The sequence below is a fragment of the Phyllobates terribilis genome, unplaced genomic scaffold (assembly GCF_046119375.1).
Source record: "Phyllobates terribilis strain yellow unplaced genomic scaffold, ASM4611937v1 Scaffold_1__5_contigs__length_1240528914, whole genome shotgun sequence".
Lineage (NCBI taxonomy): Eukaryota > Metazoa > Chordata > Amphibia > Anura > Dendrobatidae > Phyllobates > Phyllobates terribilis.
The window spans coordinates 1,228,510,753-1,228,525,447 of NW_027362761.1; positions in this window are offsets into that span (position 1 = coordinate 1,228,510,753).

A 14,695-nucleotide genomic window follows, 5' to 3' on the forward strand; every position below is an offset into this window, starting at 1 on the left:
AGGAGGGTTGAGTAGGTGTGGGGAGGGGCTGTGGGGGCTTTAGGCAACAGCTTTGTCTGATGGTGTCAATCTTCTGCTTGAAGAATGAGGCAAAGTCTTCGGCTGAAATAAGAGGAGAGGGAGGAGGCACTGGTGGACGGAGGAGAGAACTCAAGGTGTTGAATAGTTGTTTGGGGTTGTAAGACAGGGAGGATATGAGGGATGCGAAGTATGTTTGTTTTGCGAAGTATTATCTTCAGCATGCTCGGGCTTTAAGTTTTCGTAGCTCCGTGAACATGATTTGCGACTGTTTGACAGCTTTAATACATGTGTGGAATGCTGGAAAAACAGGCATTCCTCACATGCATTAAAGCTGTCAAACAGTCGCAAATCACGTTCCCGGAGTGACGAAAACTTAAAGCCCGAGCATGCTGAAGATAACAGGTGCTCGCCTGAGCATGCTCGTAAATCTCGAGCAATGAGCATGCTCGATCATCACTACTTGCTATGTGTAGCACAAGTGATCAGACGATGGCAGCTTCAAGTCTCCCATGGAGACTATTAAAGCAGGTAAAAAGTAAAAAAAATGTTTTTAAAAATATTTAAAAAATGTAAGAGTTCAAATCACCCTCCTTTTGCCCCATTCAAAAGAAAACAATTAAAAATAAAAACTACACATATTTGGTATCGGTGAGTTCAGAATCACCCGATCTGTCAAAATATAAAAAGAATTAATCAGATCGGTAATGAGGAAAAAAACCAAAACTGTAGAATTTTGGTTGCTGCAATAAAATGAAATAACGGGCAATAAAAACATCGTATCTACCCCAAAATGGCATCAATAAAAACGTCAGCTCAGTGCACAAGAAATAAGCCCTCACCCGGCCCCAGATCCCAAAAAAGGAGATTCCATGGGTCTTGGAAAATGGCTCCTTTATTTTTTTTTTTACAAACTTTGGAATTTTTTTTCACCACTTAAATAAAAAAGAACCTGGACATGTTTGGTGTCTACAAACTCGTAATGACACGGAGAATCATAATGGCAGGTCATTTTCAGCATTTAGTGAATATGTTAAAAAAAAAACATTGTCGAAATGCACTTTTTTGCAATTTCACCACACTTGGAATTTTTTTCCCGTTTTCCAGTACACAATATGGTAAAATCAATGGTGTCGTTCAAAAGTACAACTCGTCCGCGAGAAACAAGCCCTCACACGGCCATATTGACTGAAACAAAAAAGTTATGGCTCTGGGTAGAAGGGGATCAAACAATGAAAATGCAAAAACAAAAAATCCCAAGGTGGTAAAGGGGTTATATGAGCAATGTATATATGTGATTTGTTTTTTGAAATCTGTCTTAATCCACAGTTTTTAATATACCGTATTTTACAGACCATAAGGTTTTAGAGGAAGAAAATAGAAAAAAAATGTGAAGAAAAAAATGTCATGCCGCATTGTTATGGGGAAAGGTCTCCTGCTGGCACGGTTTATGGCCCCCACACGCCGATGTCAGCTGCCGGAATATTCACCGCTCCCCATGCCCGGGGGTGTGTAGAAAGTTGTAAGAAAATTATACAAACAACCTTTTCACCTATCTAAATTAGTGCCCTTATGGGAAAATCCTAGATTTATTCCGGGTAAACAGAACAAGCTTTGTAAGCAATGGAACCAGAAAGGGATTTATTAAATGTTAATGAAGGAAGGCTGCTCACCTGGCAGGAATTCTCCGGGATGTATGATATGGGAGACCATCAATGTCTACAGTACCACCAAACAGTTACTTTCTACAGCTCTATGGTGAGAGATTTCGGGAAGGTGGAAAGGAGGGGTGATTTTGACATATTGATGTGGTCTAGCTCATGGGTAAATTCCCTATCCACAATATACCAAAGGATTAGGAGACAAATTCTGCACACTGCGGTACCTGAAGTCTGTGTCCCTCAGCTTAAGTGTCCACGAGCTGAAGTGTCTGAAATTTGAATTAATCCTGAATAATATGATGCATGCAGACTGTACCTTACCGGCCACCACCGCACTCTAATCAGCATCTCTGTTTATCCATTCCTCTTACAGGTACGTGACCCAACTTTTCCATCCTGATTTCCATGCAGCCTTCCCTATATCTCTCTGCTCCTACTATATACTAATGGTACGTGACCCAACTTTTCCATCCTGATTTCCATGCAGCCTTCCCTATATCTCTCTGCTCCTACTATATACTAATGGTACGTGACCCAACTTTTCCATCCTGATTTCCATGCAGCCTTCCCTATATCTCTCTGCTCCTACTATATACTAATGGTACGTGACCCAACTTTTCCATCCTGATTTCCATGCAGCCTTCCCTTTATCTCTCTGCTCCTACTATATACTAATGGTACGTGACCCAAGTTACACTACCCACCCCCCACTTTCATTTATGACCTTGTTTACTGAACCTTTGAGTATCCTACATCTGGTTCAGCCTTAATCAGCTGATCAAGATGAGCACAGACCACTCCCCTCTGGTTCACAGCTGAATGCATTCTGTAGGCCATATATTGAGAACTAGGAGTCTGTGTCAGACTGAAGTCTGTGTCCCTCAGCTTAAGTGTCCATGAGCTGAAGTGACTGAAATTTGAATTAATCCTGAATTGAACCTGAAGTGAACTGAAGGTACCTGGATACTAAGTCACAGTAAACAATGTTTGTTTTTGTTTTCACTCTCACCCCCTTAATCCTTCACTTCTTTCAACCACCCCTAATCCCTACACCTGGAAAGGAACTCTTCATCTCTCCCTCCATTCTCCCCACCCATCTCACCTCCTCCTCAGAGCTATTCCACAACATACAATCCTTTGTCTCCAAACACAGACAGCCACCTCATGCCCTCTCCTGCTCCCACCTAATAATGCTTTCTCTGCTCCTCCTTACTGCCGGCGACATCTCTCCAAATCCTGGCCCTCCTCACCACATCCCTACATTCACTTCCACCTCCTACCCCCGATCTATCCCAAACTCTCGTAACCCTTCTAACCTTACACCCATCCGCCCAGCCCCCGCTTCCCCAGTTCCACTAACAGGAGCTCTATGGAACGCTCGCTCTGTCTGCAATAAACTTTCCTACATTCACGATCTCTTCATCACTAACAAGCTTTCCTTCCTCGGAATCACTGAAACCTGGCTCACCCCCTTCGACACAACCTCTCCTGCTGCACTTTCGTATGGCGGATTCCACCTCTCCCATACCCCCCGCCCCAACGGCAAGCACGGTGGAGGAATAGGTTTCCTCCTCTCAGAAAACTGCTCCTTCACCCAGATCCCACTGCCGCCCGCAATTACTCTCCCGTCTTTTGAAGTGCACTGTGTGCGCATCTACTCCCCCTCCAACCTCCAACTGGCTGTCATCTACCGCCCCCCAGGATCAGCCACCACTTTCTTTGACCACTTCACCACCTGGCTACTTCATTTCCTTTCCACTGATATCCCCACTATCCTCATGGGCGACTTTAACATCCCCATTGATACTTCCCTCTCAGCTGCCTCTAAGCTTCTATCCCTCACTTCCTCCTTTGGTCTTACCCAGTGGTCTTCCACACCCACCCACAAAGACGGCCACACGCTGGACCTCATCTTCACCCGCCTCTGTTCCCTATCTAACCTCTCTAACTCACCTCTCCCTCTCTCTGACCACAACCTACTCACATTCTCTTCTCTCTCCTCCCCGGGGCAACAATCCCCACTCCACAAACTTGAATACTCTCGTAGAAATCTCAAACACCTTGACCTACACTCTCTCTCTGAATCCCTCCTCCCTCTTACAGACATTAGTTCCTTACATGATGCAGATGCTGCTGCCACTTTATACAACACCACAACAGCTGCAGCTCTCGATTCAGTCGCCCCCCTCACGCATACCAAGACTCGCACAATCAACAGACAACCCTGGCACACCAGCCTAACTAAAGAACTGCGACGGGCCTCCAGGGTTGCTGAACGTAGATGGAAAAGGTCCCACTCCCATGAGCACTTCATCGCATTCAAACAGTCCCTCATTACCTTCAAGTCCACACTCACTGCAGCAAAACAAACATACTTCACATCTCTCATATCCTCTCTGTCCCACAACCCCAAACAACTATTCAACACCTTCAATTCTCTCCTCCGTCCCCCAGTGCCTCCTCCCTCTCCTCTTATTTCAGCCGAAGACTTTGCCTCATTCTTCAAGCAGAATCATAGAATCATAGAATCATAGAATGGTAGAGTTGGAAGGGACCTCCTGGGTCATCTGGTCCAACCCCCTGCTCAAAGCAGGATTCACTAGATCATCTCAGACAGATGTCTGTCCAGTCTCTGTTTGAAGACGTCCATTGAAGGGGAACTCACCACCTCTCGTGGCAGCCTGTTCCACTCATTAATCACCCTAACTGTCAAAAAGTTTTTTCTAATATCTAATCTGTGTCTCCTCCCATTTAGTTTCATCCCATTGCTTCTAGTCTTTCCTTGTGCAAATGAGAATAAAGATGATCCTTCTACAATGTGACAGCCCTTGACATATTTGTAGACAGCTATTAAGTCTCCTCTCAGTCTTCTTTTTTGCAAGCTAAACATTCCCAAATCCTGCAACCGTTCCTCATAGGACATGGTTTGCAGACCAGTCACCATTCTGATCGCTCTTCTCTGAACTTGCTCCAGTTTGTCGATGTCTTTTTTAAAATGTGGTGCCCAAAACTGTACACAGTATTCCAGATGAGGTCTGACCAAAGAGGAGTAAAGACCGATAATGACTTCACGTAATCTAGACTGTATGCTTCTGTTAATACATCCCAGAATTGTATTTGCCTTTTTTGCTGCTGCATCACACTGTTGACTCATGTTCAGTCTATGATCTATTAGTATACCTAAGTCTTTTTCACATGTACTGTTGCTTAGCTCTATTCCTCCCATTCTGTATATGCTTTTTTCATTTTTATTGCCCAGATGTAGTACTTTGCATTTTTCCCTGTTAAAAACCATTCTGTTGGTTGCTGCCCACTGCTCCAGTTTATTTAGGTCTTTTTGAATCCTCTCTCTCTCTTCTCTAGTATTAGCTATCCCTCCTAGCTTTGTGTCATCAGCAAATTTAATCAGTTTACCCTCAATTCCTTCATCTAAATCATTGATAAAGATGTTGAACAATACAGGTCCCAGGACGGAGCCCTGTGGTACCCCACTTGAGACATTCATCCAGCTGGATGTGAAGCCATTTACAACCACCCTTTGAGTCCGATCACTAAGCCAGTTATGAATCCACCTAACAGTTGCCTGGTCCATTGCATACTTGGTCATTTTTTCAATAAGGATGATGTGAGATACTTTGTCAAATGCTTTGCTGAAGTCAAGATATACTATATCTACAGCATTTCCCTGATCCACCCAGTCAGTGATTCTGTCATAGAAGGAAATTAAGTTAGTCTGACATGACTTGTTAGTTACAAACCCATGCTGACTCTGGTTAATCACTTCATTCTTATCCATGTACTTACATACATGTTGTTTAATAATTTGTTCAAAGATCTTTCCTGGTATAGAAGTCAGACTCACCGGCCTATAGTTCCCTGGGTCCACCTTCTTCCCCTTTTTGAAGATAGGAACAACATTTGCTCTTCTCCAGTCTTCTGGGACTTCTCCTGTTCTCCAAGAATTTTCAAAGATTATGGAGAGTGGTTCTAAAATTTCTTCTACGATCTCCTTCAGTACTCTGGGGTGTAATTCATCTGGACCTGGAGACTTGAACTCATTTATGTTAGCTAAATATTCCCTCACAATCTTTCTGTTTACAGATAACTTGGATTCCTCTATTCCTTTAAAAGGACAGTGAAGATCAGTTGATGTTACATTTTCTTTCTGAGAGAAAACAGATGCAAAATAGGAATTAAAAAGTTCGGCCTTCTCAACATCCTCTCTTACCATTTCTCCATTTTCATCCTGTAAAAATCCTATAGCATCTTTGACTTTTCTTTTACTTTTGACATACCCCCAAAATCCTTTTTTATTGCTTTTGACATCTCTTGCAAGCCTTAATTCATTGTCAGCTTTAGCTAACCTGATACGTGCCCTGCAGGATCTGCAGACTGCATTATAATCTTCTTTAGATATGTCTCCCTCTTTCCATTTAATAAACATTTCTTTCTTTCTTTTTAGCATGTGTTTAAGTTCTGTGTTCATCCATCCTGGTTTCCTTAAATGCTTCCCATTCTTCCTACTTTTCGGGATTGTTAACGATTGTGCTTTGAGAATCTCATTTTTAAAAATTTCCCATCCTTCCTGGACATTTTTGTCCTTAAGGACATCCAGCCATTGGATCCCTCCTATTCTCTTTCTGAGTCTCTTAAAATCTGCCTTTCTAAAATCTAACCTTGAAGTTTGAGTCTTCACATGTCTTCCTCCTCTAGTTATACAAAATTCTATAATAGCATGATCGCTGCCTCCTAGGGTCCCAGCCACCTTTACCTCCTCAACCATTTCCTCCCTGTTTATAAGGATTAGATCCAAAGTAGCAGATCCCCTTGTTTTCTCCCCTACCTTTTGGAAGATAAAGTTGTCAGCAAGAGAGGATAAGAATTTGCTTGACCTGTTAGTTTTACTTGAGAGAGATTCCCAACAAATGTCTGGATAGTTGAAATCTCCCATGACCACTACGTCATATTTTTTGGAGAACTTGGTCATTTGATACATAAAGAGTTCATCCATATCTTCAGCTTGCCCAGGTGGCCTGTAGTAAATGCCTACAATGGTGTCCTTTCCGTTGTTCTCTCCTTGTATTCTTACCCAAACCCAGAAGATTGACACAATCAGACAAAGCTTTTGCCTAAAGCCCCCACAGCCCCTCCCCACACCTACTCAACCCTCCTCCTCCAAAGCTACATTCTCCACAATTTCTGAAGATCAACTTTCCTCCTTACTCTCCAAATCACACCTCACCACCTGTAAACTTGACCCAATCCCGTCCCACCTCATCCCAAACCTTACCACTATCTTCATCCCAGCCCTAGCCCACCTCTTCAACCTGTCACTAACAACTGGTGTCTTCCCCTCATGTTACAAACATGCCTCAATCACACCCATCCTCAAAAAGCCCTCCCTTGACCCATCCTCTGTGTCTAGCTATCGCCCCATATCACTTCTCCCCTATGCCTCAAAACTACTGGAACAACATGTCCATTCTGAACTGTCCTCCCACTTCTCCTCCTGCTCCCTCTTTGACCGCCTACAATCTGGTTTCCGATCGCACCATTCTACTGAAACTGCACTGACTAAAGTCACAAACGACCTACTAACCGCCAAATCTAAGCGACACTACTCTTTCCTCCTCCTCCTAGACCTGTCATCTGCCTTTGACACAGTGGACCATTCCCTCTTACTACAGACTCTCTCATCTCTCGGCATCACAGACTTGGCCCTATCCTGGATCTCCTCATACCTAACAGACCGGACATTCAGTGTCTCCCACTCACACACCACCTCTTCATCTCGCCCCCTATCTGTCGGTGTCCCCCAAGGTTCAGTTCTAGGACCCCTGCTCTTCTCCATCTACACCTTAGGCCTGGGACAGCTCATAGAGTCTCATGGCTTTCATTATCACATCTATGCTGATGACACACAGATCTACCTCTCTGGACCCGATATCACCTCCGTATTAACCAAAATCCCACAATGTCTGTCTGCTATTTCATCCTTCTTCTCTGCTAGATTTCTAAAACTTAACATGGACAAAACAGAATTCATCATCTTTCCGCCATCTCATTCAACCCTCCCAACTGACTTATCCATCATAGTCAATGGCTGCCCACTCTCCCCAGTCCCTCAAGCTCGCTGCCTCGGGGTAACCCTGGACTCGGAACTCTCCTTCAAACCACATATCCAAGCCCTTTCCACTTCCTGCCGACTCCAACTCAAAAATATCTCCCGGATCCACACATTCCTAAACCATGAATCTGCAAAAACACTAGTGCACGCCCTCATCATCTCCCACCTTGACTACTGCAACCTCCTGCTCTGTGGCCTCCCCTCTAACACTCTCGCACCCCTCCAATCTATCATAAACTCTGCTGCTCGACTAATCAACCTGTCCCCCCGCTATTCCCCGGCCTCTCCTCTCTGTCAATCTCTTCACTGGCTCCCCATTGCTCAGAGACTCCAGTTCAAAACCCTAACCATTCCAGTTCAAAACCCTAACCATGACATACAAAGCCATTCACAACCTGTCTCCTCCATATATCTCCGACCTAGTCTCCCGTTACATACCTGCACGCAACCTCCGATCCTCACAAGATCTCCTGCTCTACTCCCCTCTTATCTCCTCCTCCCACAACTGTATACAAGATTTCTCCCGTGCTTCCGCCCTACTCTGGAACTCTCTACCCCAACGTATCAGACTCTCGCCTACCGTGGAAACCTTCAAAAGGAACCTGAAGACCCACCTCTTCCGACAAGCCTACAACCTGCAGTAACCACCGCTCCACCATACCGCTGCACGACCAGCTCTACCCTCACCTACTGTATCCTCACCCATCCCTCGTAGATTGTGAGCCCTCGCGGGCAGGGTCCTCGCTCCGCCTGTACCAGTCGCTGTCACATTGTGTTCAAGATTATTGAAATTGTTCTTGTATGTATACCCCTTTTTCACATGTAAAGCGCCATGGAATAAATGGCGCTATAATAATAAATAATAATAATAATAATAACCTGATTTATTTATCCATTGGAGTATAGAAATAAATGACACTTAGATAGATGGTAAACTTTTGACGGGCTTGGATAAAGTAAAAATAGCAATGAACAATGGAGAGAAATGCAGTACAGACTGATTCATAATGCCATTTATGCTTTCAATTTTTCCTACAAAGATGCTTCATCACATTATTTATGAAAATGCCCAAAATGTAACCTAAAACCAATTTGTTTGATAGCATCAGGCGATGCCCTTCCACCCAAATGGTGTGGGAAGAGACCCTTCTCTATTTAGATAATGTTTGGAAAATTAAAGTGCCACAGTCTCCTCGGGCATGTTTATTTCATCATATTGTAACAGAACATCGGGAGGATGGGGACAGAGTTCTGTCTATACAGATAATACATGGAGTTCTTTTGGTGGTTAAAAAATGTATACTTAGATAATGGTTGAAGAAAGAGACACCTCAATTATCTGAAATAATCAAAACTCTGAAAACCTTATTAGTTTATGACAAACTTGAGTCAGAAAGACAAAAAGAAAAGTCGACGACAGCGTTTTTTCACAAACGGAGATCTTTTAATGAATATAGCAATACACAATCTGATATGTCACAGCTGATGAAAGTATTCTGACACACATCCTGGTATCATACGGAGGAACATAGGGGGACAACAGGATTACTTAAAGTCTAATGGATTCACTTATTTTTACATCTATTCATATAAGGATTTTGGAAAAGTGTTTTTTGTTGTTTTGCATGCGGAGTTAAAAATTGAATCTGTTAAAATTGTGGAAAAAAAAATGATTGGATGGATTTCACACTTATTTATAAAGATGTGGTCTGTGTTGGTAAATGTCATGGAGATTCTAGGATTATAACCTGATTTGTTTGTCTATTTTGTCTCATTAAATAAAGTTTGTTTTAAAAAAAAAAAAGATGAGAACACTAGATTCCATCATGACATCATAATTAACCATCACTACTTACAGAAGTGTTTACACCCATATAGTCACTTTGACATTCCGGTGTCATTGCTGTCAGTGAGAAGCTACATAGCTAATCATATACTGATTGCGCTTGGATTTACTTTGGATTTACTTGAAATGTCTGAAATTCCTTCAGACAGACTTCATGAGTTAGCACTGCTCCAGGGGATTCTTACCACCTAAGCCCCTGACATTGTGCTACCAGTACCCGATGGCGTCCTCAGCTTCACTTACCGGCTGGTTATGAAGCTTGTGAGAGACTGCCTGACCAAATACCACAAAGGTCGTATTAGCTCAGAATATCTTGAGCATTTACAGCAAAACATCTGGACACTCGTACAGCAGGTAAATAGCAGGCAATCTGCACAAATCTAATAATAATAATAATAATAATAATAATAGAATATGATAAGGGATTACAAGTTTAAGTCTAACCTGTTCCAAATACTAAGATAAGAATAGCTGGGGACCAAAAATAGGGCATACAGGCTACATGACAAGGGAAATTGAGGTATCTAAAGGGTTAATTGAAATAGGGACAGGAAGGTTGTGAGAAGAGTTGTAGCTTTGAGTGGCTCCATTCTTTTTACCATAAAGTATACAGTAGTTTTTTGGGGGTTTTGTTTTTACGGCGTTTGTTATACAGTAAAAATGACCTGGAAAAATGATTTTCCACGTCAGTTCGATTAAGGCTATACCGAATATGCAAAGAAAATTCAGAATATTGCGAAAACATTTTTTTGCTTTGTCGCTAAATTCTGAGACCCGTAACATTTCTTATTTTTCTGTTGATGGGGCCCAGTGAAGACTTGTTTTTTACGCTGTAAGATATGGAGGAGAGGACGGAGGATTTAAAAGGCGGTACTTGATAAATAGAGGGTTTGGGGAGATGTGATTTTTAATTGTCACAGGCTGATTTACACAAGTCATAAGCAGTCATGTGTCTTACATGCCCCAGGTGTGGAGGGTGGATGTGGAGATATAAAGGGAATCTGTCGCCTAAAATAATGCTATTAACCTGCACCTTAATCTGCAGGTTAATAGCGTTCTGACACCATGCAGCCGCCACACTGAAATAAACTGTATCCCCCCTGGCAGCCTCGCTTTTTCAGTCATATCGGTGGCGCCGGCAGGCTTTCAGTCACCGTTCTCTGCATAGTGAGCGGCGGCTGTAACCGCACCCGGCACTGACTGACAGCGGGTGCTAATATGGCCGCACAGTGTCACAATGCTACTAACCTGCATATCAACTCCATATCTGCAGGTTAATAGCATTACTTTACATGACAGGCTCCCTTTAGAGGTTTACAATAGACCGGATCCCTCGTCAGCTGTCATGTAGTATTTGTAGTGCCGATATCAGGAGTAACACGGCGACATAAATGGCGTCCTCCATTCTGCACTTTCTCTCATGATTTTCCTTTCTTCTTTATTTCCATCTCTATAGGCTGAAGAAAAATCCCATAGTGGAGAATTGGCCTTTATTAAACAACTGGCCCAGAATGTCCTGCTTGTACTGGAGTATTCGGCCTACTCCCTGGAGCGCCTGGTAAGGAGCCATCGTCTTCTATATCTCATGTCCTTGTTGTCTGATCTTCTCCAGATTACCGTCATATAACAGAAGCTCAGATTTATGGAGGTAGAGGCCTCCCTGTCCGCTCCAGGCAGACACAGGACATTTCATGGCCGCCTGTCTCTGCGGCTCCATCATGTGTGAGGACAGTCTGTACTCAGCGGTGCGGAGTTAGTATTTCCGCTTCTGTCTCGCTCGATCATCACAATCTTCCTTCTTTTAAATGCTGCAGTCCTGATAGAAGATATTGGAGATCAGTTGTAGATACAAGTCCCTTATACAACCCCTGGCAAAAATTATGGAATCACCGGGCTAGGAAGATGTTCATTCAGTTGTTTAATGTTGTTGAAAAAAAAGCAGATCAGAGACATGGCACAAAACTAAAGTCATTTCAAATGGCAACTTTAGGACTTTAAGAAACACTAAAAGAAATCAAGATTAAAAATGTGGTACTGAGTAAGTGTAATTTTTTTCATACCAAGCAGAGGGAAAAAAATATGGAATCACTCAATTCTGAGGAAAAAATTATGGAATCATGAAAAACAAACACACAAAAGAACACTCCAATACATCACCAGTATTTTGTTGCACCACCTCTGGCTTTAATAACAGCTTGCAGTCTCTGAGGCATGGACTTAATGAGTGACAAACAGTACTCTTCATCAATCTGGCTCCAACTTTCTCTGATTGCTGTTGCCAGATCAGCTTTGCAGGTTGGAGCTTTGTCATGCACCATTTTCTTCAACTTCCACCAAAGATTTTCAATTGGATTCAGATCCGGCCTTTTTGCAGGCCATGACATTGACCTTATGTGTCTTCTTTCAAGGAATGTTTTCACAGTTTTTGCTCTATGGCAGGATGCATTATCATCTTGAAAAATTATGTCATCATCCCCAAACATCGTTTCAGTTGATGGGATAAGAAGACTGCCCAAAATATCAATGTAAACTTGGGCATTTATTGAAGATGTAATGACAGCCATCTCCCCAGTGCCTTTACCTGACATGCAGCCCCATATTATCAATGACTGTGGAAATTTGCATGTTCTCTTCATGCAGTCATCTTTATAAAATCTCATTGGAACGGCACCAAACAAAAGTTCCAGCATCATCACCTTGCCCAATGCAGATTCGCGATTCATCACTGGATATGACTTTCATCCAGTCATCCACAGTCCACGATTGCTTTTCCTTAGCCCATTGTAACCATGTTTTTTTATGTTTAGGTGTTAATGATGGCTTATGTTTAGCTTTTCTGTATGTAAATCCCATTTCCTTTAGGCGGTTTCTTACAGTTCGGTCACAGACATTGACTCCAGTTTCCTCCAATTCATTCCTCATTTGTTTTGTTGTGCATTTCCTGTTTTGAAGACATATTGGATTAAGTTTCGGGTCTTGACGCTTTAATGTCTTCCTTGGTCTACCAGTATATTTGCCTTTAACAACCTTCCCATGTTGTTTCTATTTGGTCCAGATTTTAGACACAGCTGACTGTGAAAAAACAACATCTTTTGCAACATTGTGTGATGATTTACCTTCTTTTAAGAGTTTGATAATCCTCTAATTTGTTTCAATTGACATCTCTCGTGTTGGAGCCATGAGTCATGTCAGTCCACTTGGTGCAACAGCTCTCCAAGGTGTGATCACTCCTTTTTAGATGCAGACTAACTAGCAGATCTAATTTGATGCAGGTGTTAGTTTTGGAAATGAAAATTTACAGGGTGATTCCATAATTTTTTCTTCAGAATTTAGTGATTCCATAATTTTTTCCCTCTGCTTGGTCTAAAAAAAATTACCCTTACTGAGTACCATATTTTTAATCTTGATTTCTTTTAGTGTTTCTTAAAGCCCTAAAGTTGCCGTTGGAAATGAGTTTAGTTTTGTGCCATGTCTGTGATCTGCTTTTTTTTCAACAACATTAAACAACTGAATGAACATCCTCCGAGCCCGGTGATTCCATAATTTTTGCCAGGGGTTATATATTAATGTGGATTTACTGGGGGGAACGGCGATGTACAGTCCGTCCAATACTGAAATTATCCAGGAAATCCAATGTTTAGTCCTTCCTGTCTATTGTATGTGGTAATGTAGTATTTGTGAAATGTTATATTAATTGTATATATTATATCCATCAGGAAACATCCGAAGGCGACTCCAAAGAGGGGCAAAATGGAAATATTGCTGACCCTGATATCAGTCAGCCGGGGCCGAACCCTGATCTGATGGAAGGTAAGCCGGTCATCTAATATTCTACATACAAATATCAAGTTATAGAGAACGGCAGAGAACATGGAGATTTACTCTTCATCCAATGTATGAGGCCGCTGGCGGCTCATGAGCCCCCATAGACTATAATGGAGGGGGTCACAAATGTACAAAGAGGCTCATTGGTCCCCAATCATGTAATTGTTGAGGATTCGGTCAGATCCTGAGGAGCAATGACACGTTCATAGTACAGTATATATATATAGATATGCCATAAATATATACAGTGTGTGCAGAATATCCTTATATCTAGTATATTCCATGTACAGGGGTCTTATCATTTCCATTATTATATGGATGTGTTATATAAGTGGTGATGTAGACTAATACATGTCGTCTCTTCATTATTTTATCATTATTATAGGAATAACTGTGTCGGCAAATACTGATGGTGGAACATCTGAGCCACCAGAGATCATCCAGGAATCTGCCAGTGTAAGTATCATGGGACGTCTGTATATCATCAGATGACGGTTGGGAATTACACATCCCATATTATACCCCATATGACAATGGGATATCTCTGCTCTTATGTAGATCAGACCTATTATGTGTGACGGTGGTGTTATTATTCTGTCTCCTCCGTGTGTTGTCCCTTATCCTCCCCTGCAGTACAATGATTTATGTGTATGGGGAATATCCCCTTATAATATAATAGTGTCTGTGGGGGGTCCGGCTTTTATCACGTCCTCTACTTCAGTTGCAGTGTAATCAGGGGGGATATAATATAGACGGGAGATGTTTCTGCATCTAGAGCTTTTATCCTCCTGCAGCTTCGTTGTCTTAATGTCATTTCTTATTCCTTTTTAGGCCTTGATCGGATCAGTGAACCCGGGGAGAAATCCTTGTAAGGACGACTTTAATCCTATCAAACTGATCAGCTGTGGAGGATTTGGTATAATATTTATTTCTCAGGGCTCCTTATGACGATGCCTATGTCTCTACGTCCTGCCCGTGCAATGCTACCATAGAGAAATGATGGTTCCACATCACTGTCCACATCTAATTGTCTCTCTTCAGGTCAGTTAGGATGTGACGTGGATGAGGACTTTCCATAGGTGATCATTTATGGAGCGTTATTGTATGGATTTCTAGTGATGGCCGCACATCTAGTATTAACCATTAGTACAGGAGATCACTTGATCAGGTCTATGAATGGACTGTTAGTAAGAATTCATAAAAAATCATGGATTTTCT